Source organism: Heterocephalus glaber, unplaced genomic scaffold (assembly GCF_053883595.1).
Source record: "Heterocephalus glaber isolate CG9 unplaced genomic scaffold, H.glaber_assembly_v1.0 deba00001472, whole genome shotgun sequence".
NCBI classification, from domain to species: domain Eukaryota; kingdom Metazoa; phylum Chordata; class Mammalia; order Rodentia; family Bathyergidae; genus Heterocephalus; species Heterocephalus glaber.
In genome coordinates, this window is record NW_028258315.1 from 58,400,047 (window position 1) to 58,420,456 (window position 20,410).

General features: G+C 38.9%; 1 protein-coding gene across 2 annotated transcripts in view; it reads left to right on the forward strand.

Annotated features, from left to right (window-relative positions):
* Positions 1–2,055: 2,055 nt before the first annotated feature.
* Positions 2,056–20,410, forward strand: part of Lrrn1 (leucine rich repeat neuronal 1) — a 50,891-nt gene continuing 32,536 nt past the window's right edge. The window contains exon 1 of one of the 2 annotated variants that reach the window (XM_004854231.3): positions 2,056–5,343. The gene's annotated coding sequence lies outside the window, so the exon portion shown is untranslated. Of the gene's footprint in view, positions 5,344–5,810; positions 6,278–20,410 lie in introns of those variants that run through there. The other variant, XM_087181350.1, reaches the window with a different exon arrangement.

The window sequence follows — 20,410 nt, forward strand, 5'->3', positions numbered from 1 at the left end:
AGTCTTTGGAAGAAAGAAAAGATGGAAGTCACTGTGCCAGGAATGACTAAATGCAGGCACCAGGCCAGGAACTCATTGTCACATGAGTGTGAAATAAACTTGCCTTATTTAACCCACTAAGGTTCTTAATTATTCCAGCAGTTAGCATTATAGTAACAAATATGTTATTTAGTGAATGTGTGCTCAATGTGACTCACATGTATACTTTTTAAAACTTTACAAAACTCATTATATTTCTGTAAAATGAAGTTAGGCACAGAAAGGTTAAGTAACTTGCTCAAATTCACACAGCCGTACTGAGCTGGGATACTAACCCAAATAGCCCAAATCAAAAGACCTGGCTCTTAACCATGACAAGAAACTGACTCTTTTAATACAGGAAACATTTCTCAGTGTAGCATGTGCCATGGAGTTAGCTCCTAATTTATGTTTGCTATTATTATACAGACAATAGAGCAACCAAATGGGAAGCAAATAGTTGAAAACAAAAAAACCAGATTAAAATTCTCTTATCAGCTAAAATCTTTATAAGACAAAATCAAAGAAACAAAATTGCCTTTTTTTGAGTAAAGTCTTGGATAAAGGAAAAAGAATGAAAATAGAAAAAGTTGAGTATGTTAATTTGATAATTCAAACTATAGTTTATATTTATAATTCAATATCAAAATGGCATTTCCAATCAAGTATGTTTCTTATAATACACATTATAGAAAAGAATTTTAAAAGCCCCTATTTCTCTCCAAAAGAAGATGTATGGAATTATACAGTCATTTACCATTATAGTATCAAACATTTTTTAGTGATATGAAGATGTAATGTAATCCAATTACACAACTGACTCAATTCATTCATTAAAAATATTTTACTAAGTACCAATTACGTGCAGAGTGCTGGGCTAGCAGATGGCCATATGGTCTCTGCCTCCAAAGAGTATAGGGCAGTGGTGGCGAACCTATGACACACATGTTATTTGTTTTTCTTTCAAGACAAAAGATGTTAATGTTATGGGTTGTTTTTTTCTAAACTGAAACCTCAGCATTCAAGTTTAAATATAGTGTTGGCACTTTGTGATAAATAAAGTGCATTTTGGGTTGTAGTTTGGGTACCACTCTCTACAACATTTGCCATCACTAGGGCTGGGGATTTAGCTCAGTGGTTCCGCCACCTGCCCCAGAAGTGCAAGGACCCCAGTTCGATCCCCACTACCAAAAAAAAAAAACACCACATTTGGCATCACTGATACAATGTCTAGTTTTGCAGTGTAGGCATTCTCAGCAGGGTGGGGGAGTTCCTCTTCTAGGGCTTAGTTTCCTGTGTATATAGCAAGGAGGTTGTACTGGATCATTGTTAAGGTCTCTGAAGCAATTAAGGTCTACAAGTGGAAATAGGATCTCTTATTCAGCCAGGTATAAAATATTATTTGTTGTATCCAAGGTTGTAATTCAACTAAAACTGTAATAGTATCATAATCCTATTAGTGTTAGTTTCATTTAGAGCAAATAAGCATCTTCATTTCCTAAAACTGCAGGGTTTCCTGACACATAGGACTCTTAGGACTAAAACCCAACAAGTCTCAAATAAACTGAGATGGTGGGTCACCATTGGTCTGTATCAAGTTATTAGACTTAAATGCTAAAACTAATTTTAATTACAGAAACTTCAGTTAATGCTTCTTTTGTGTTGGAATGATTTCATATGCTATAAAAAACTAGAAGAATAGGGACTATGTATATGTAGTAAACCCACTCAATTGTCTAAAATTTTTAATGAAACAGCATGTTTGTCATGAGATCACAAGAGCCACATTATAAATTATATAATCATCAACCTCTGAGTTTGGTGGTGGTTATTTAAAAACTAGAATTATTAAGACATTTGAAGAATACTGACTGCCAGTGCTCTGTTAATATTTCAATTAGAGGGAGACATATTTTCAACTTTTAAAAATTGTGGTTTTAAATGGCAAATTATAATTTTGTTCTTAAAATACAGTGTTCTTTTAAAGATTATTCAAATATGATCATTCTCTAAAGTTTCATCTTTCTTTTTTCCTCTCATTTGCTGCACAGATCCGTACAATTAAGTTAATACCAATTATAATGTTCCTTCAAACCAAAGCTAAAGAACCTCAAGGGGATTATGGGGGAATCCAGAGAGGTTTGTAGTTCTCAACACATTCAACTCTAGGGGCAAGAACTCCTCCTAATATCAACAGTAAGACCTGGCTCTTCTGGGAACTCTTGTATGCTTTTCTCCAAATCCCATTCTTCTTCAAAGACTCCAATGTATAATACCCTCAAGAAATAAATCTTAAGATAACCCCCACTCCTTTTTGCTGCTTATTAGATTCAGAATCTCAGAACTGGAATATTTCAGACGTATTTGAGGACTTCAACCAAGAAACAAGTGAATCTGGTCTGGCTATGCTGGTTTATTAGGTGTGTCTTCTTCATTCACCCAAGTAACAAAGGGCTTTTAAGTGAAAGTTCATAAAATATTCCCAAATATTGCAAAGTTGAAAATGGCATTTCTCGAAATTTGGACCAATTGATCATTTAGGAAATTCATCAAATCTCCAGTAACTGGATAAATTTCAGACTCTTATCATTGTTATGCCTCATTTGTCCTCTCCTCCCCCGACATCAATCTAGTCCAAAACAGAGTAATAAACATCCTCCAGTTGGAGTCCCTTTACCCATCTCTGACACAAACACATAAGTGTAGTGATCAAGTAGAAATAGGCAGAGCTTTCTTTCTTAGTCTTTCTTGCTTTGGAGAAGAGGAAAATTAGTTTAAATAAATAATGTGCAATGTGCTGATTCAAAAGGAAATGAATTGAACAGCAGGGAGACAAAGCCCATTTCTTTCATTGGAACTGTTAGTGTCTTTAAGATATTCTGTCACATGACTCAGTTATAGAATTGTCATCACTCCTATCTGAACTGATATCTTGTGCTAGCCCTCAAAACCTGGCTAACAATGTCTAGTGCTTACATTTGGCAAATGCTTACTATATACCAACCATTGCCCTAAGGATTTTACTTATTCTCACTTAACCAGCACAATCCATTGGGATAGGTACTGTTATTAATCCCACTTTAGAGCCAAGGAAATTAAGGTTTAAAGAGGTAACTTTCCCACAGGGACACAACTCATAAATTTCAGTGTTGGAATTTAAAGCAGTGGTGGTCTGGTTTCAAAGCTTATACATTGGTGCCTGACTCATACCATTCCCATGAAGTCTCTTTCAATACCTGGAGGCAGCTACAAATTCTACCTCCTAGGAGTAACTCAACATTATTCAGTGCTTCAACTACCTCCCAACCCAAGACCTACCTCCATACTGTCTATACCTCACAGGTACAATATTATCTCTCTTCCATTCCCAGGAAGATAGGCTGGAAAACAGAGAAGACTCCTAAGTCCTTGAATGCTAAGATTCAGGTTCTGTACTTCTCCCAGTGGCCCACCTTCTTTCACAAATTTTATGCCACACACATTCTGCAGGAAAAGGCAGGAAAGAGACAAGCATATGTTGAAACTTGGAGAAGGTTCTAGACTCAACCTGCTTTGAAAGTTCTTAGATCTTCTTATTCACATAAAGGCAGCATGGGCCTTTTTGTCTGGCTGTCCCTCTACTCTTCTCCTACCTTTTAAACTGAATCCTAATAGCACCTTACCCTTGAGCTTTCTAAGGTACACTTATGACCTACGGTATCTACAAAATAGCTTCAGGACAACATGAAGCAGACAAACACTGAAGGACATCAAACATGTATCAGATAGCTATGCAAGACATCAAAATATACTATAGGAAATCAAGAATATAAGATTATTGCCATTGCATTTCTCCCCTGACCTCAAAGTGTTCAAAGTTGATTCTATAATAATGTATTCTTCAAATTTCCCCCAGCAGTTCTAAAAGGTCTGATATTGTAAGGAAATGCAATCACATTCTCCAACCTCAGTACTGACGGGCTAACGATGTGCTATCTTAAAGCTGACTCCTCCAATAGTGTGTATCAAGGGCTTTTCTTGAGCACTACTCTGGGCTGCCACTTTGAAGTTAAGACTATAGTTCATGCCCAGTTTCCAAAGACCTATTTCCATCCCTTCCTTCTGCCCTTGCTCTCAGTAACTCTCCACTGTAAACCAATTGCATTCTCAATTACTCCACATATTTGAGCACAACTTTAACACCTAACAAATCGGAAAGCTGTAAGTTTGAAGTTTCAGAAACGTTTTCTGAAAGCCTCCTTCCGTCAGAAGTGGCTTTGCCATTCAGTTAAGTGTCCCAATACTACTTCCCGCAGTAAGGGCCTATCCACCGCCACGCATGTACACCCACCTGGGATTGTACACACAGCCCAAGGATTCACCATATATTTTAAGATCAAAGGTCTGCTCTCAGGCTGAAATCTGGTTATCTCGGGTTGAATTTTGTCTGCTTCTCAGCCCTGAAACAGAGTTCTGCCCAGCTCAGAGATTTATGCACCCCCCGTTGTGCCTAGTTGACCTTCACATATAGTATTTTTAATTACTATTGTATTATTATTATTGTTGTTGTCCTTGGGTTTTATTGCTAAGAAATGGGAGTATTCCTTGCCTCTCTAACCTTGCCTCTCTAATCCTGTCCCCTAGACAAAAAGCGCTGGCCCGGTGCTCCCTGCAGCGCCCCAGGCCCGCCTTGCAGCGCCTTTGTTGGGCGGGCTACTCGGAGCCCCAGCAAGCGGCTGAGCGAGAGTGGGTTGGGAGGCTGGAGGCGGGGAGGCGGAGGTCTGGAAGGGGGTCGGACCGGAGCGGAGGATTCAGCGGAGCAACCAATCGGCTTGTGGCCCATCAGCTGACTGCTTTTGCTTACACCAGGTGCACGCCGGCTGCGGGGAGCACAAAGCGGGGCGCACCGAGGGCGCAGGCAGCAAGCCTGGGAACGAGGGAGGGCCCACAGCGCCTGCCGGGTGGGGAGAGGGACCATCCGTTGGCGCAGCCCTGGCGGCGGCATCTCTAGATGCCCGGGTGCCTTCCTCGGGATCTGACCGCTCGCTGCCCTGCCCGCTGCACCTCAATTCTCTTGCCCTCCTTTCCAATTTTGCCTGCCTTTACCTTGGCCCCAAAAGCCGGATTTAGCCCAGTACAGCGCAGCAGCTGTTGCTGGCGTTGCTGCCCCCTCTCTGGTCTTGGTGCTCTGCCTTGGGTCCCCCAAGGAGCCAGTGCTTACTGCGGGCTGAGAGGGAGGCGCCGCTCAGCCTGACCTCCTCCTCCTCCTCTTCTCCTTCTGCTGCTGCTGCCACCACCGGTGCCCAGTCCGCGCGCACTCCAACACCCCACCAGCCGGGCCTTGGGGTAAGTGCGCGGGCCAGCCGGACCTCGCTGGGAGGTGTGGGTGGCAGCGAGGGGGCAAACTTGGCGGCGGGGCGAACCCTAGAGGGTTTGGAGGACCACAGGAGAAGATCGCGGGCCTAAGCGGGAACTGGGGGCGCGGCTCTTGGAGCTGGGGAAAATGACGAAGTCAGGGTAACGAGAATCTAGTTATTCTCCTCTCCTGCAACAAAAAAAGCAGGGTCCAGGAGAACATAGTTGGGAAGAAACCCAGACAGAAACGAGCAAAAACAGGCATGAAAGCCTAAGCCGCTGAATTTCAGGGACAGACCCCGGGGGATGGGAAGGAGAGATGGCATTAGAAATGTGAACTGAGGAAGACAGCTGGGGACCAGAAGAGCGTGGAAAAGAATCCGGGGAGTTGGAAAGGGGGCCAAGACAAGGGAAAGGAAGGTAACAATTGGGGGGGGGGGGGGATCTTGGCTGGCGGCCTTATTGGTAAGAGAAAAGGGCAAGAGGTGTAATTCACAAAGCATTCAGTGTGTTGAAGTCAGAATTAGAACCGACTGAACTCTCTCGTGGTCTGCGAGTAGTGCGGGAGAGGAACCTCAGCCTGTATGGTTTGAGTTCGCAAGGGGCAGTAGTCTCAGGAGGCTTGCCAGGGATGCTGAAATGTCAGGAGAGTCTTGGTCCCCTCCAGCAACAAAGCCAGCGTCGGGTTCCTTGCTCAGCCAGGGTCAGGACCAAGGAAAGTTTGCCAGCGAGTGTCCTTTGTGCTGGTGCGTAGAGACTGGAGACGGGTGACTTTCCAGCTCCCTCGGTTCGCGCGGCAACCGCCTACTGCAGGAGGAGTCCCTCCCTGGCAGGCTGCAGGGCGCAGCGCACCCTGGACTGACGGGAAAGTCCATCCTGGGACTATTACAGGAGAGCGGGCGTGGACTTGCCGACCGACCGAAAGGTTAGGCGGTGATACCTACTCCGGGAGGTGGGGCCCTTACCTGCCATATTCACCATTGTGGCCCCAGCTCCAAAAACAGTGCCACTGTGAGTGAATGAATGAATGACCCTCCAGTGGTTTTGAGATGCCTGGACCACACAGGCAAAGGCCAAAAATCTAGAATATGGGCTCTTAAATTCCATCCCTCCATCAGTATTTTCATTCCCAGACCCAGAGAATAAAGGAAGTAATTGAAGTCGGTGGTACTACTGACTTGGGCTTTTGCATGTAGGATTTTCTGCAAGATAATATGTCCTTTTCTTTTTGCAATTTGTTTTGACACAACAATCTAGACATTATTCGAATACGTTCGTTACTTTGTTTTTAAAAGCTAGGACTAGAAGAATGAAAAGTTCAACAAGATTTATACTTTGATCAATATAAATCTAAAAAGTGGTATTATTGGCTCCAGGGGCATTTGTGTCCCGAAGTCTCTGATTTGCATGCAAATGTGAGCGGATCCTGGCAGATGTCTGGCCTCATCCATTCACATGAAGGAATTTGAAAAGACAAGGAGTCTTTAGTCAACAATAGACCTTAAGAAAATGGAATAAAGGCGCAAGTGTGAGTTTTTCTGTTTGAGAATTCCCTGGCTTGCTGACACCTATATCCAAGAGCCAAATTCTTTGAGTGGTGTTACATTGAAAGTTCGAAGTCCACTTGCTCTTTACCTGGCTGTATGTGTTTATATAACATTCAAGCTGGATATTCTGAGCTAGATAGGAAAGTGTTTGAAGCAGACAGTAACTTTAATCCACTTCTGGTGGTCTGAACTGATTTCTGAATTGAGACCTCAACTTTTGAAGTTTCTTTTTCTCTGAACAGTTCTACCTCTTGCTCATATTTGTTCCCTAGCTTAGAGATAAGTAATAAAGGAGGGGATAGTTCCCACTGACCAACATGAAGATCTCAGTACAATGTTCACTGTCCAGTGAAAATCATTTGAATTCTTAAGGCACCAAACTTTGCAGAAATGCTGTCAATGAAACCATCCCATTCCTGGTAATAGACGCGGATGGATGATGGATCATAGAATAGAACAATAAACAGGGAAGCAGTCAAGCAACAGACCCCCAGAGGAAGGACCTTTCTGCCTGGCTAACGTTAGCTGATCAGCCACACTGCACTGTTCACCTCCTGGCAATGTGCGGCCACTAAACAAAGAGCAGGAAGTGTGGGCCACACGTGAGGCCGGGGATTATACCTCCTGCCAAACCAGCACCAGTGGCCTTTTCTTTTGTCAGTCTCAAACACTGGTGAAGGGAAAAAGAACCTATTCATTGAACAGCATTTGCCCCTCTCCTATATATTCACTGAAAGGGCATTAAAATACAACAACAACAACAAAAAGGACAACATTGTTTTGGAGGGCTGTGTTTTGGGGGAGGGTCGACAACAGATGTTGGTTTACTATTTTACACGTTTCTTGAAGTTAATTTTCCTGGCTCAGTGCCTTTTACATATAAGGCAGTACTTTCCAGAAGGGAAAAAATGAATTAAGTACAGTTTCAGTAAGAAAATGTTACAGCCAAGTGTGCATTTTCTGTCTTAGAGTTATATAGAAGTCAGAAAGTAACAAATCATTGTAATAAACTCTTTGGTATCTCTTGAACCTGGCACTTCCTGATGGAGTGGAAGTATAACTCTAAAATAAAAACAACATTTGTAAACTAAAACTATATATCATTTTGTTTAAGCACTATCTAGGTACTGTATTTTTTAAACAAATCTAAAATAACCAGGCCTCACTTTAAAATTTTGTCTTTGGGCATTATCCTGCCTGTGCAAGATCTTTATTCTAAAAAAATAAAAAATAAATAAATAAAAATTTTAAAAAAAGATCTTTATTCTACAACTAATGAAAGATTAAGTGAGGTCATTCTCTGGTAAATAAAAGTAATAAAGTACTCATTATTATAAAGGATCATTCGGCTAAAAAAAAAAAAAAAAATGAGCCTAGATCTAACTGGATACTGTTTCTGGAAGATAATCACAGGTAGTTCTGGTTAATGTCTGAAATTCTTTAGAAAAGAAAACAAACTCAACCATTGATTTGCCCGTGGTTATACCCTGCTAACCCTAGATTCTTGACCTGAACTCTTAGAATCATTGATGAGTATACTATAGCAGTGACACTCAAGGAAATATATCAGGTTTTGTTTGTTTTTGTACTGGGGATTGAACTCGGGACCTTGCACTTGCGAGGCAGGCAGGTGGCACCACTGAGCTAAATCCCTGGCCCTATAGCAGGTATTTTTTCAATCTACCTATTCAAAGATATACTGTAACTACACAGTTCAATTCACTATAAATTTATAAATAATTATAAATAATCAAAACTACAGGCATTTTGTGCCACCTTAAATTAGCCATAAGTAAAATATAGTAAATTACAGGACATGGATGCCATTTTTCACTAGACTGTCACAGTGCTTTTTTAAAATTTATTTTTAATCTTCAAAATAATAGTTCTCAGAATGATTCATTTGAACACTAATATAAGGTTGCTCAAATATTGTATTTATTTTTTAAAATTATGGTGAACATCTATTTTGGGTTAAGCCAATCTGGAGATAAAGCAAATTCCATTTTAGGATCATTTTCATTTCTGGGAACAATGGAAATATCTTTAACTCATGAATAGAGCTTTGATTAATATTTTATTCAGGATGAAATTATAATTATATAGATGAAGTTAGAAAAACATGTACTCTTTTGTTTTGGCTTGAAGTACAAAATAGAGACAAAAGTTAAATTCTATCTGTAAAACGTAATATTTTAGTGACCAAGGTTACCATTTGTTCTAAGGCTGTTCTAAATGAAGTTTGTTTTTAAATTTTTCTTGTTTAAGCACATTACCATTCACCTTCTTAATGGAGGTATTAACAGAGTACAGCCTCCAAATCTCAAAACATAGAGAAATGCATAATAAATGGTCTACTGACATTGCAGTACAATCTATAAAATGATATATATTTCCAGACTTGTGCCATGCTGTAGAACTTATGTTTTTTAAAAGAAACAATATGAATGATTTCATGTTATATTTTTAACTTTTTGAATGTTCTCAAAAGTTGTAACAAAGGTAGGCTGTTCTTAGCAGTTTTACCAGTTATTTGTATAGCACTTTCTTAATCTGCTAACATTCAGATTCCTCAGTTGTAACATGGCAGAGTTGGGACAACAGGGCTGGAAGGACTATCATAGTCAGATTGCTAAAAGGTTTACAGAAGCTGTACCTTCAATACCACAACATGAACATTGAATTTGGATAGAACCATTATACCTAATGCACTGGAGATCAGCCCTGAAATGCAGTAAACTAGGCTTAAGTATGCACTGATACACATAGAAGGTCCTGTCCACTCTGACTTCAGAGTACCCTGTAAAGATGCCAGTACATTAGCTTGAGATACCTTATTTTGAAAGCTGTGGAGTGAAAACTGCTTTTATAGTGGCTTATTGCCTTCCATTTACACTCTTTATAGCTCAGGGGTTGGAATGTTATTTGAAAGCTCTGATTAATATAAATGAATTGTAATTTTCTGACCCAAGCCGCCCTCGTTCGCATCTATTATACCACTGGCAGACATGTGGACTCCACAGCTGTCCCCTCATTTGTGTATGAAACAGACACACTGGTGGCACTTTTGGTTACCATAGTTACATTAACAATATACATGTGACATGACATCTTAATGAAAGATTTTTTTGTGGCAGATATATTGTAGATCTGGGGGTAAAGCACAATTATTTAAAATTTGGGGAACACCAAACTGAGCCTGCTAATATTTTCTGGAGCCATTTTTTTCAATTATAGGTGAGTCATCCTACAGGAATGTCCAGGAAAGGGCATCCATAAGCCTTTTTTTGACAAAGATTTCCAAGGGAGGTATTTACAACAATACCTAACCTGCAGGAGAATGTCCATTAAACATTAATTTCAAGATATTTGCTCTTCCTATTTATGACTACCCTTTGTGGGATAATGTATTAGTATAGTCATTTTCAATTCATACAAAAAACCTGGACAGCCCCAGTATTTTCTATTTCAGGAAGACCTAAGACATAACAAGAAAATAAGTTTGTACTATTAAGCTGCAAGCACAATGAGAGAATCTTCATTTAGGAAAACTATAAAAGCTTTACAAAGAAAGAAAGGTGGCTTAATTGGTTTCATGTCTATAATTTTCCCATCTAGAAAAAAATGTTAGCATGGCAGTAAAGAATATCATTAACCTGCATTGTTATTTCACAATAGTAATAAGTCTTAATTTGCATCCATAATAATCAGTGCAATCAAGTACTGTGTAGAGAGGAAGGTTCAACCTCAGTTCCCATTTATGACACTAATGGCTGAATTATATGACCTTCAAGATGTCCTGCAACCCTCTTGATGCTTCACATTACTACCAGCATTGTGTTTTAAAGGATCCAGGAGTACTGGTAGGTGTTCCTAGTATTACCACCTCAAAGACTGATTTCTGCCTCAATCCTGTGATTATATGGAGAGCTAAAAGTCTGAGAGTACAGCCTCTTATCTTTGCTGAAAGGTGATTTTTTTTATTCCTAATCCTATAGCTAAGAGATGCTTTTATTCTTCTAAAGATTTTTTTCCCCTCTAATATTGACAGCTTCCTACCATCTCACCTGGGGCCTCTGTGGGGAAAAAATTTTATCAGGGATACGGGAACTGTTTATGACCATTGAACATTTGTTCACCCAATAAATAGATACTAAATAACAGCTGTATTCCAGGCATTAAAAGACAAGAGAAGTTAGCTTGCTTTTTTTTTCTGCAGCTTGTACATTAAATCCAACATAAGTGTTTTGTTTCCATCAATCCGTATATTCTTATAAAAATTTATTGAATACTAATGAGAAAAGCACTCTGAACAGAGTTTCAAACAGGGGTGATTTTACATGCACACATACCCTTCCCCAGGAATCATTTGGCAATATTAAGAGACCTGGTTTGTTTTGTTTTGTTTTGTTTTTTTGGTACCAGGGATCGAACTCGGGTCTTTGCGCTTGCGCAGCAGGTGGCGAAACCACTGAGCTAAATCCCTGGCCCTAGAGACCTGTTTTTTGTTTTGTTTTGTTTTGTTTTTGTTTTTTGGTGGTGCCACTGGGTATTGAGCCCAGAGTCTTCATACTGAGCTACATCTCCATCTGTTTTTCCCTGTGTCGGTTATCACAGGTGAGAGCAGGACAGGGTACTACTGGCATCTACTAGGTAGAAGTCAGGGGTGATGCTACACATACTAAAATGCACAGAACAGTCTCCAACAAAAAGAATTATCTGGTCTACATGTAAATAATGCAAAGAATGAGAAACCCTTTCCTACATACAGTATCGTTGCCTTCAATGAGCTTAAATTTAGTGGAGATTACAGAAAGCAGAGTGACAGGTGCAATACAGTGTGCTGTCATGGGGAAAGTGTGAGCTATAAAATTACTGAAGAGTATTAATTCAGATAGCAGCTGTCAACAAAGGATTTAAGAAACATTATGGCTAATACACAGAACAGGCTATCACCGAGAACATAAGTGTTTAGCAGAAAACAATTTTAGATCTAGTCTTATTGATCATAAGTGGTTGGATAATTGCTTGAGAAGAGATAGACTCCTTAAGTTTATCTACAGCTTTAAACTAGTGATGGAACTGTTCATTCCTTACATGATGCTATCAGTATTCAGTGTATCTTGAGGACACAGGAAAGGCTGGAAACAGAAAGTCAGTAGCAAGAAATGGAAGAGCACAAACTTCCTGAAGGAAAGACATGGCTGAGTTGATTAAGAAAGCTAAAAACATTTCATGTTTTAGAACTTTAATCTTTGCAGAATCTTTAAATATGTGTCTCATTTTACTTGCAACATTCTGGGATATCGAGTCTTAACATTCTTTTTTTTTTTCAGTAACTAAGGGACCAGAGCCATGGAGAAGTTCATTGTGACTCTGGACAAGTCACTAAATATATCTCAACTGCTTATCTTTAACAGAAGAGGGGCTGCAAAGTACCTCTTCCTAGCAAAAGTTGAGTTTGTCTAATGTCTTGCACCTATTAAAAGAATGGAAATGGAATAAGACCCTAGACTCCCTGCTTTTCTCAAACTCATGGCCTATTCCATTCAGATACGGCTGCTTCCTGGGCTGTGGTGTAAGAGCTGGTTAACAAGATAGATGACAGTGACTGACCATTCTAGCTTTTGGGTTACCAAAGACAGCAAAGCACTTGGGATGCATCAGTGAAAAAGTTTTATGTAGGGAAATTTAAGCTGGGTTTCCTAAAAGCCAGAAGCCTTCTCTCTTATTCTTTTTTTCTACTCTTTTTTCCCCCTTAAATTCTTTTATTGGTACATTTTGGGTATACAATACGTTTATATTTATCATTGGGTGCTTGTACCTGTACATGATGTATCTTGGTTATTTTTTCCCCATTACCTGTGTGCCCTTCACCCCCTTCCCTATTTACATAGATTTTGTTTCCTTCTTTTTTCTTTTCTCATAATTTTTCCTTTCCCATTTCTTTCCCCTTCCCCTCCCACCACCCCTACCCCTTTGGACCTTTTCTTCCTATTTCAAATTATCAGTTATTCATTTTAATCCTTAATTACACTCTCTCTTATTCTTAATCTCAATTTAGCAACTTAAAAAAATACTTGTGTCAAGCTGGAAAGGTTCAAAGAACAGTGATGCTAGGGCTAGGAAATGAGATAACCTATATTGTTGGGGAAAAACAGGAAGTTCAGCCTACAAAAGGTGCAGTAGTGGCATGTTTCTGCTTTTTTCTTTGGGAGGGATAGTTCACTTTCCTACCTGAGAACGATGACTAGTGAATACCTGTATGCACATGTACACACACACAACAAGGCAGAGAAATTCCATACTGAAAACTTTATGTTTCTTTAATAAGACATAGCAAAATGAATTTTAGAGATAGCCCTTTTTTTCAAGGGCTTGAAGTTGTGTTGACTTCTCACTTCTCTGGGATGGTATGGTAATTTCTTAGAAGACTGAGAAACTGCACAACCTCTCTGTTTTTCATAATCTATGATTTTCAAGATCATGAGTGAGTTATGTGGGACTTCAGCCATATCCTGAATTTCTAGGACATGAATGGAATCTACATTAATTCCTCAGACATGAGTTATGGAGCCTACATAACTTATTAACTCACTGGATCATCATAGAACAACTAAAGACAGTGAAATAGCAATTATTGGCTTTCTCTGGCTTGTTACTCCAGCTGATTATGGTTCCAGGCAGTGAGGGCTAGGTATAAGGCTTATCTCCCCAGAGGGAACAGCTAGCTTTGCTGGGTTCTGTGGTGACCAGCCAACCTCTTCATGCACTCAGAAACTCATTGTTACCTAGAGACCAGGCGAAACTTTAAAGACATCTGAAGGAAAAACACAAGAATGTGAAAAATGCTGGTGTGGTATTTTTCTTTCTTTTCATTGTGAAGGCTAATATCAAAACAAAACCGCAGTGAAGAAGTTTCCGAATGGCTTCACTACCAGAACTAAGCAGTGGAGTGAAAGATTAGTTCTATGCAATGAGATTCTTTAGTAATTGGAAGGAAAATATTACATAGGGCTCCCAAATTATATCCCCAGGGCCCACTATTTTTCCTAACATAGCAGGATAGTAGCAGTAGGAGAATGATAATGATCTCCAGCATTAGTTCCCAACCTTTCCAGTGTGCTGGGAACCATCATAAACACGTTATATGCATTAACCCATTTAGTCCTTGTAACATGTAGATTCCCACTTTATAGTAGGAAACTAAGGCAGAAAGCAATTAAATAAATTCCCCAAGGTCACACTGCTAGTATATACTTAATAAATATTTGTTGAATGAGTAAATTAAAATGATTGGTTTTCAAGGGCAAAGTCCTTCATGAGTTCTCAGTTTATAGTGGCCCTGCTTTTTAGGGGCAGGGCACTTTTAAGAACTGCCTGTGTTACTTGTGAATGTAGGTGAGAAGCTGGTTAAGGGGCAGAGCAAGGATGTGAAGTTCAGTCTGTTTGACTTTAAACCTGCACAGTTGAAGCCCCCGACTTTGTTTCTTCCTCTTTAAATACAACTATAAAACAAAAATGACTGGACTAGATTAGATCTCGTAGCCCATTTATATTTTATATAATTCTATTTTAAAGCAATATTTATGTAAAAGGAAGCATTTTTACTACTTACAAATTTGAAATTTAGTTTAGTATTTTTATTTCACTAATCATTGACTATACTTTAAAATTATATTGGATTATTAATGTAGCATAATTTTAAACAATATTTAAAGGAAATAATTTTAAATTCATTAAAATGCACTCTTAAAGATTGCATTCTCATAATTATTATCACACTGCATATTATGTTATGTTATTGATTAAGTTTAGGTTTCTAGGGCCGGAGATTTAGCTCAGTGGTTTCGCCGCCTGCTGCACAAGCGCAAGGACCTGAGTTCGATCCCCAGTACCAAAAAAAAAAAAAAAAGTTTAGGTTTCTAAAATAATAAAAGCATCTTTCTATTCCACGGAAAAAAGACAGAAGTAAAATGATTAATTTTTAAAAATATTACTGTCCTCAGTATTTGCAAAGATTGCTGAATCTTATGAAAAATATTAAATGATTTTTACAAGAGCTTCAAGCTTTCAATAAATTTGTTTCTAAAGATCGTTTTGCTGGGGCCTGAGATTTAGCTCAGTGGTTTCGCCGCCTGCTGCACAAGCACAAGAACCAGAGTTCAATCCCCAGTACCAAAAAAACCAGATTGTTTTGCTTTAAGGTATCCTTCTGACATGAAATTGATATCATAGAAAAATGTGCCAGTCAGTGCCTTAGTGTTATAGGATGTACAGCTCAAGGCAGGGATAAAAGAGTGGGTAACAAGACAGGTCTTAGAGTGGGAAGAATTCATTTCAAAAGTGTATCTCAGCTTTGTGATCTGGTGTGATTTCCCAAAGCCTCAATCTCCTCATCTGCAAAATGAGGATAGTAAGAGAAACTGATTTCTGGAATCATTAGAATCATTCAGTGTAAACATGCATATAAATCCTTTAGCATAGTTTGCGGACCAACCTAAATACTCAGTGTATAGTATCAATAAAGCTGTATTACTTTGTTGACATAAGTTATTTCTTTCTTTTTTTTTTTTGAGACAGGGTCTCACTATACAGTTCAGGCTAGCCTTGAACTCAGTATGTAGCCCAGGCTGGCCTTCAATTTTGTGGCAATCCTCCTACCTCAGCCTCCCAAGTGCTGGGATTACAAGCATGTGCCACCGTGTCCATGACATTTCTTAATGTGACTGTGTCTCTTTCTGAAGATTTTAATTTTGAGACAAATGGACAAATGTTAAGAGACAAGAAGATTCAAAGTAGATGTTTATGAAATCAGTAGTTCACATAATTGCCACTTTGTGTGGTAAACACTAAGAGAGCTTTGTATTTGTCCAAACATGCAAGCAGTCTTCAGTCAGTTGATGTGCTTGAAAGGTCTGGCAGACAGATGAATGCATTAGAGCCTTTTTTTGGTTTCTAGATTCTCTTCTGTATCTATTCTCTTCCCCCCCCCATATTAAAATGCCTCTAAATCTATTTTTGTTGCCATAACAAAATACCTGAAAAATCTATACTTTTATAAAGAAATGGGGTTTATTTAGCTCGTTATTGTAGTAACTAAAAAGTCCAGTGTGGGTGGCCCCAGTGTATGGAGAAGGTCCCAGGGCTGTGTTACCACAGAGTGCGAATGCTGACAAGGAACTGAATATATAGCAAAGGGTCCCATGTGTGAACGAGGAAAAAAGTTAGCCAAGAAAGCAGCACTTTCTAACAATCCATTCTTACAGGAACTTCTGAATTTCTACCACAAATACATTAATCTCTTCAGTACCTAATCACCTTCCACTAGGCCCCTCCTTCTGTACACTTAACACTGCCAAACTGAGGACTAAGCTTCTAACATGAACTGGTGTTAGAAAAACAATATCCAAACTATAGCAGGCCTGAAGTTATAATTTACAGAATCACATTTTCCAACCTGAGAGAAAGAGTTAAATGTGGAGCTATCATTCCATAAAAAGGATCCAAATTCAAGATGTTATAACTAATATACCCCCAAAGCTTCACCTCTCTGTATCCATTGTGATAATAAAGTTGTTGGTGCATGTAAAACCTTTAAAACAATTCTAAGCATCTTATAAGTGTTCAGTAAATAATGCTGCTCCCTTTGTTATTGTTAATTCTTAGTATCATCATCTTCTTGACCAAACCATAGGCTCTTGGTTAATTAGAGCACTCCAGGAGCAGTCGTGAAGCAAGATAGTCACAAGGCAAGGAAGTCAGATTTGAACCATAAGGGAGACCCCTGCTGGAGGGACATAGGGGCTGACTGCCATGACAGCCTCTATAGGCTATTTTAATGCTATCTTTTTATTAGTAGTAGTAGTATTAAGTTTATTTATTGCTACATTTTAGGTATACAGTATAGTTACAGTCATCATTGGGATCTTGTACTTAATGCTATCTTAATTTAGGCTTATTTCCCCAACTGTAATGCCATCATCACCAAACAGTTCCTTAAGAGAAAAAACTATGACTTTTAAGACCCTGTCACCTAGAAAAGCACTTGTCACATGGAAATGCACTTAGCAAATATTTATTGAATAAAAGAAGAGACTTCCATATCGTATGTCTGTTTCATTTTATTAATACTGCATTTAAAAAAAAATTTCTACATAGTGTTTCCTCTATATTTACATAGAAAATGAGTAGTATACATATGTATTATACTTAGATGTTAGTGTGTTATTTTAGAAAGCTTATGATAGAAATAATTTGGGAATGCTTTTATTTTATTGCCAAGAAAGTTATTAATCCAAAAGTATATGTGCATATAGAATATCAAGTGCTCTTAGAAGTGTGATGTGGGGGGACAAAATGTACATGGGATTATTTCTGTCCCAAATGAGTCTCCAGACTCCTTAGGGAGATTGAGTGAATAGAGGCAAGACAAAATAATTAAATGATCATCTGTTGAACTCCCCAGCAAAACAGAAAAGTCAGGGGTTCAGATCACAAAGCAGGGGTTTGATTCGCTCCTGTATCATATACTAGTTGCACAATCTTGATTAATAGACTCATATTATTAAACCCTAACTCTCTTCATTGTAGATTGGAGGAATAATATCTGCTTACAGGGCTGCTATGAGGATATATAGGGAAAGCACTTGATACAGTTCTTAGAACATGACAGTCATTCAGTTCAATCATTTGGCAAATATTGACAGCAATGCTGTGTGAATATCTTTTTCTATGAGCTCAGATACAGTGCAGAGCAAAACAATTGATATGGACTCCTTCCCACTTGGAGCTTGCCATCTGACAGGCAATAAAAGCCAAAATCCAATTGTTACAGAAGTAAATACGAAATTATGGCTGTGTTACATCCAGTGAAAGAGAGGTACGTGAGACCAGAAGAATAGAATGTAAAATGGAGGTTTCTACGACTTCTCCCAAAGAAGTGATATTTAAACCAAAATCTAAAGGACAAGGGAAAGCCAGGCAAAGGACATAAACAGGGGTGAATTTTGCAAGCCAAAGCCCAAAGATTGGAAGGAAGTTGGTGGCTTTCAGAGGCAGCAAAAAGAAAACTATGGCTTAGAATAGCAAACAAGGGGAAACTTCTTTTCCCCCTACTCCCAAAACTCACTTGGAGTTAAGAGAAAGCAGAACTTATATGAAGTTGAACAAAAGGGAAATTGGGACTATACACAAAACAGGTGTCCCATGCAGTACTGGGAGGGGAAAGGCAGCGGAAAGCTTGAATTCATACAGAGGGAAAAATATGAGCGATTGAATTGAGTCTTAACTGGTTGAATGGCATACCAGTATGAGACATATTTAAACCAAAGCCCAAGAATAAAAGGCACATATCTGGGAGAAAGTCTTTCCTTCAGTTCTATATGGCCTTTTGCATTTCCATTAATTTGTTAGAATCACAGTTGTAAAAACAAATACAAAAAGATGTAACATCCCAGGACTGTGAGAATGGAAAGATACAATGTATATGAAAATGGTCCATGGTTAGTATCTGGTAAATTAGCTCCCCTTCTTTTAATTTCTGATTTTCATTGCCGTCCTTGCCACATTTTCCTTTTATTGTAGATGAACATCTCAATTAAGACACTAGTTAACTGGTAAGCCTTCATTGGGGTTCCACACAAATGAAAAACTTTTAAATTAATTTGGGAATACCTTGAAAACCTTTCTTGCTTGGCATGCATATATTCTTGTGTGGAATATCATTCTTGTTCATCATATCCACTATATAAAATGCACTTGGCCATATCTAGTGGGTGTTAACTTAAAAGAGGAGGCTAATATGGAGTAGGTAAATCCCTCCATGAGATAAAAATGCTGAGTAATTTCATTAAAGTTCGAATTACCACAACGCTTAGTTGTTAGTGATTTGGCCTCAGAGGAGAGATCGACTTTTCTGCCTGATCTCGATTATTATGGTTCATAATACAGAGATGATTTGAACACCAAGTTAGCACTTTGCTTTTGTAATAATTTCAGTTCTGCCTTTGCAATGACTTATAACTAAACTCAGACACTATCACCAAATAATTATCAAAGAAGATGGTGGAGTTTGCCAACTATTTTTAGTTAAGATTCTGTTATCCTTCATATTTTTACTATGCTTTATAAAGACAGTAAATCTCTGGCTCCTTTGTAGCCTTTTATCCCTAACATGCTTTCCTCTCTATGGTTCTTGAGGTCTTAAGCTTTCTACCAGATCTTTATAAGAAAGACTCGCAAATTTCTTGCCAGCCATAATCTCATTCCCCAACACTATATTTCTGAATATCTCCTAAGTGTTTTCACCCTGAAAATTACATCACTGGAGGAGTAGGAGGAAGCAGTAGTATCCAGGACCCAGAATGAACTGTGGCTGTATAATAGGAAGCATTTGCCTTCTGCAAAGGAATGAAGGCCCAGTGGGGAGGGAACCAGGGGAGAAGCACTCAAACCCTTCTCTTCTCATTCTCTGTCATTCAAATGGAAACTTCATCTCACTTTCAAAGGTCTTGCTGATGCCTGCCCATATGGTGTCTTGGGAATCACTATTATCACAGTCACCAGACTCAACCTCATCATTCTTTTTAACCTTTCCTTTACCTTTCTTCACATCAAGTTAATAGTAATAATTAAGAGATGCTTCTCTAGTGCCCTAGTGGTCCTTAAACATGACCCCTTTTTCCAATCACCACCACCCCAATTCCAGCTTACATTACCTTCTATTTAGTTTATTGGAAGCACAGTTTAATCAGTTTCCTGTCTTTCTGATTATAGAAATGACCTCATAGTACCCCTGTAAAAGAAATGTAGGGGTCCCCACTGACTATGGATGCTCCTCCTGATTGACTTAATACCCTTCTCTACTTGTGCCCTGGGAATCAGATATGTATGAATGGACTGGATCCATAAATGGGTCCCTTCCCATCTAGTTTCTTCTTGTGTTCTGCTCCCTGTGGGACCTTCTGCAGAGATACTTGACTCTTTGTGAGTTTAACTTGTACTGTGTTTTAAATGTATTTGTCCCTCCAAAATTGTTATGTTAGAACTTAAACACCAAAGTAATGATATTGAGAGGTAGGGTCTTTAAAGATGTGATTAAGTCACGAAGACTTTGTCTTCGTAAATGGGTCAGTGTACTTATAGAAGAAGTTGAGGGGAGTGGTTCAGTCCCCTTTTGTCCTTCCATTTCTTTCTCTGTGTAAGGACACAACAAGAAGGCACTATCTTTGAAGCAGAGTACAGCCCTCACCAGACTGCTGACGCCTTGATCTTGGATTTCCAGCATCCAGCACTTTGAGGAAATAACTTTCTGCTCTTAATAAATAGCCCACTCTCATATTTTGTTAACAGCAGGAATGGAATAACACACCTTGTAATGGTCACCTTTTAAAGCTTATTTTAAAAATTGACTGCCTTTTCAATGTACCATGTGCTTTCTTGTAGGTCTCTGACAAAGATAAGAAATGAGAGACAACCCTTAGTGATCCATTAAGGGCCCTGTATCGGCA